The 4,562-nt window shown below is 49.3% G+C and overlaps 1 protein-coding gene and 1 long non-coding RNA gene across 2 annotated transcripts in view; one reads left to right on the forward strand and one right to left on the reverse strand.

The window, feature by feature from the left end:
• FAM65A (family with sequence similarity 65, member A) overlaps positions 1-4,562 on the forward strand; it is a 25,500-nt gene that overhangs the window by 11,136 nt on the left and 9,802 nt on the right. The gene's annotated exons all lie outside the window — the stretch shown is intronic.
• Positions 2,338-4,562, reverse strand: part of LOC106727837 — a 16,289-nt gene continuing 14,064 nt past the window's right edge. Inside the window, exon 2 of the long non-coding RNA XR_001364089.1 lies at positions 2,338-3,136. This is a non-coding gene — a long non-coding RNA (uncharacterized LOC106727837). The remainder of the gene's footprint in view (positions 3,137-4,562) is intronic.

Raw genomic sequence — 4,562 nt, forward strand, 5'->3', positions numbered from 1 at the left:
CCCTTCAGCTCCCTGCCTCCTTCAGGCCCAGAGGGTACTGCAGTGAGCTAACCCGACGGGCCCCAATCTCCAGAGTTCACAGTCTGGTTGGAAGACAGACCCTAAAGGAGAACTGAAGACCTAGTTATGTGGCCTCAGGGATCAGAGGGAGAAGTTATGAGATACCTAAAAGGGGAACCAACCCCGGGCAGACTTCCTGGAGGAAGAAGTCATAGGGTAAGACTTGAAAAAGGAGAGGGAAATTGGTCAGGGTGAAAGTAATTGGAAGAGGGTATAGGAGCAATGGGGGATGCTGCTCAAATGCTGAAGAGCCTTGCAGGTATTGAGAGAGAATCTCAGTAGCTGGAACAGAAAGACCATGGGGGGAGCAGGGGACTGTGAGGGGAGGAGTGATTGAAGGTATCTGAGGGAAGTGACAGTCTTGTGGGTCATGTTAGAGAGTCTAGACTTTATCTTTGGAGCAGGGAGTTACCCACGGATGTTTCACAAGAGTCAGAATAGAGGGACATTAAAGATTTAGAGTCCTGCGGTCTGGCCTCCTGAGTTTGAGTCCTGGCCCTGCCATTTACCAGCTGTGTAATCTTGGGCAGGTTAATAATTGTTAATAACAACAATTAACATTTGTGTGTTTTCAGTGTGGTAGTGTGTCCACCCCAATTTCCCTACTTCACATGCAATTCTGCCTTCCCCAAACACCCCTTATGGAGGAAAGTATATCATTTCATTCCCCTAATAGCCCTGTGACATAGCTGTTGTTATTATTATTGTTACCCTCGTTTAACAGATGGGTATCCGAAGACCAAAGAGGTGAAGGAATGTCTTGCCCATAGCCAGTTAGCCTCAGGTTTCTCATCTATGAAATGGGACTAATAAGACGTACCCCATAAGGTTGGTGCTAGAATTAAATGAAATGATGTTTGTCAATTACGGTGTAGTGCAGTGATGGCGAACCTATGACACGCGTGTCAAAGGTGACACGCGAACTCATTTTTTTGGTTGATTTTTCTTTGTTAAATGGCATTTAAATATATAAAATAAATATAAAAAATATAAGTCTTTGTTTTACTATGGTTGGAAATATCAAAAAATTTCTATAGGTGACATGGCACCAGAGTTAAGTTAGGGTTTTTCAAAATGCTGACATGCCGAGCTCAAAAGGTTCGCCATCACTGGTGTAGTGTCTGGCCTATAGAAAGCACTAGGTAAAGCACTGTTTTTGGCATTGTCAGGTGACTGGAATTTTAAGGAGAGCACTATTGTTATTGAATAAAGAATAGATCAACCTGGCCCGTGTGACTATGTGGTTAGAGCGCTGGCCTGTGCACCCAAGGGTCACAGGTTTGATTCCCAGTCAAGGGCGTGTACATTGGTTGTAGGTTCACTCCCTGCCCCTGGTTGGGGCACTTGCGGTAGGCAACCAGTTGATGTGAGAGAGACACATCGATGTTTCTCTCCCTCCCTCCTGTCTGCTCTCTCTGAAAAGGAATGGATCATTACAGGTAAGAGTGGAGACGGGGAGTTCATTAAGAAGCTGCAGTAGGGTTCTACGTGAGAGTTGGTGTAGCTTGGACCTGAATTCTACCTGTTGGGGTAGAGGAAAGGGGGCAGGATCCAGAGATGGCAGAAGGAGGTGGCTTGGTGGATGTGGAGGGTAACAGAAACTGAGGCATCCAGAATGACTCCTAGTTTCTGTCTCATGGAACGGGGTCAATAGACAGTGGAGGGAAGTGGTGAATTCAGTTTGGGAACTTCCAAGTCAGCACATCCCTGTAAGCCCACTCTGCACTGTCATTCAGCTTCTGGGAGACAACACGCAGGCAGTTGGACACACAGGCCTGAGGCTCAGAAGAGCAGTTTGGGCAAAGAAGAGATAAGGAAGCTGGCAACATTTAGATGGCATTGAACTGTGGGAGGTGTACACAGCCCAAGGGTGGGAAGAATGAATCCCAGTTGGGGATGGGGAGAAAGACAGATCCTCTGTGGGAAAATAAGATGTGCAGCCAGAGATCGGTGGTAAACCAGGGGCATGTTGCCTCTTGAAATTCAAGGGAAGGAAGGGCTTATGGAAGAGAAGGAGAGCCACAGAGAGAAAAGCTTTGCTGAGATCAAGCAGAATAAGGACTAAACATTGGATACTGGATTCAGCAGCAGGGAAGCACTGGTGACCTCGTCCAGACCAGTCAGGGAGTGGTGGGTACAGAAGGCGGTCCAGGATGAGAAGAGGAGGGGGTGGTGTGGAGAGGGAATGGAAGTACACATCTCTTCCGTAAACTTGGCTCTGAAAGGGGGTGAGGGATGGGGTTGCTAGAAAAAAAAATCATGGGTCCACAGAGGGTCTCATTTCTTTGTGTAGTTATTTATTTAAAGTCAGCTTGATATTGAAATATAATATGCATACAGAACGGGCACATTCAGTGGTACAGCTCGATACATTTTCACAAGGGAACACAACTACATAGGATTAGGAAATAGAACCCAGATTAGGAAATTGAACATCAGCACCTCCCTGGAAGCCCTCAAGGGTAACTACTATTCTCAAGGGTAACTACTATTCCGATTTCTATAACCATAGATGAGTTTGGCCCATTTCTGAACTTCGCATCAGAGGAATCATACCTATATCCTCTCTTGTGGCCTTGCTTCTTTCACTCAGCATCACATCATGTCTGTAAGATTCATCCATATTGTTGCATGTAGTTTATTCTTTTTGTTGTAGAGCATTCCGTTATCAACTGATGGCCATTTGGGTAGTTGCCAGGGTTGTTTTCATTTTTTATGTGGGAGTGACTTGCGTTTGTTTGAGGCCTGTGGAGAACGTCTGAAACACTCCTCTTCTATGAGAAGGGAGAGAGATGACTAGGATTTCTCCAGCGGGAAATGAGAGCCCGGCCGAGGTTGAGAATTGCTCTGCAGTTCCAGCTCAGCTGCTGGGCCAAGGCCTCTGGCAGCTCCTGCCAGCCTGTGTGCAGGTGCAGAGAAGTCAGAGAGTCAGGTTGCCCAGGGTTGGTTTCTGCCAGGTAGGAAGAAGCACAGAGTGCTGGGGATATTAGCAGCAGGCGAGTGACGAGTCATGGCTGTGGATTCAGGCTGGGAGAAGGGTGTGCAGGGAAGGTAGGGAAGAGAAGGTAGGAGGGAGCTGGCAGAGAGAAAGAAAGCAGAGGCGGGTTGTGAGCTCTGTGCAGGGTGGTGTCTGTGCAATTCCGGCTGTATCTCCAGTTACTGGCACAGGCTGGAGTCATGTGGGCCCTCTTCCCTGGGTCGGGGGCAGTGCCCAGGGTTGTCCTTCAGTGAATAGTTGAATAAATCAGCTGAGAGCCCCAGAGGTCTCAGGTAGAAGCAGGTGAGGTGGGGGTGACGGAGAGCCTGAAGGTTGTAGTCAGTGTGGTTGTGATTTAGGAAAGGGGCCTTCCGGAGCCAGGTGATAAGGCTGGGGTGTTCCCGTGGCTGGGGAGCGGGGAGCTGAAGGATGCAGGGGCCAATGTTGGACAGGCAGTTCACTGAATGCATATTTTTCAAGAAGGGAATAGGCGATAGCATTTCTCAAACTGGGGTCCTTGGACATCTGGCATCTGAATCTATAGAGGGCTGGTGGGCTTGTTGGAAATGTAGATGCCTGGGTCCACCCTAGCTTCTTGGGGAGAAAGGAAGCCCAGTGCAACAGAACTAAGCATCAAGGAGCAAGAGTGTTTGAGATGGAAGAGCACCTGCCCCTCTGAGGACATGGGATGCCCAGTGGACCCTAGGCATGGTGGCCTCTATCCTGGTTGGAGTGGACAAGGGGTTTTCTATTTTTTTAATTATTTTTTAAAATTGATTTTAGAGAGAACGTGAGAGGGAAAGAGAGAGACAGAAGTATCAATGATGAGAGAGAATCATTGATTGGCTGCCGCCTGCAACCTGGGCATATGCCCTGACCAGGAATTGAACTGTGACCTCCTGGTTCATAGGTCAATGCTCAACCACTGAGCTTCCAAAGAAGAGTTACTGGGCCAGGAACGGGCTCACACTAAGGGGATTTGGCCCATGGGAGCTGGAGGCCAGGACGGGGCTCCGCCCTAGGAAGCAGCTTCTGTTAGAGAGGAGGCCCTGGCTGGACAGTGGGTTCTCTTGCCTGGAACCTGGGGTGGTGGGGAGGGAGAGTGCCCAGACTGAGCACCCCCTCTGTGGGTGATGGGCAGGGGTTGAGGTGCATGGGGCTGTACCCAGTTCTTTCTCTGCTTCCTTCTCGGGGCAGCAACACAGGATATCCCACACTTTTAGCTCCTTTGCCTTCTCAGTCTCTCTGACCCCTCATGGTCAGCGCCTGACTGTATGCCCTCCACGGGCACAGCCCCTCCACTCAGCTGCCACTCTCTAGCCTTCACACTCAGAACCCCAACTCTCAGCCCTCTGTGTGTTCAGCCCTTTTTCAACACGCCTCAACCAACAGCCACTCTGTGAGCCCCGTATGCCAAACTTCGCCCAATGCAGCCGGCACTGTGTCCTCATTCTATTTATCCTTCCATATTCACGGCTTAACTCCCTTTACCCACACTGCTGATCCCACCCGTGAAGATCCCCGC

This window comes from Myotis brandtii, unplaced genomic scaffold (assembly GCF_000412655.1).
Source record: "Myotis brandtii unplaced genomic scaffold, ASM41265v1 scaffold486, whole genome shotgun sequence".
NCBI classification, from domain to species: Eukaryota; Metazoa; Chordata; class Mammalia; order Chiroptera; family Vespertilionidae; genus Myotis; species Myotis brandtii.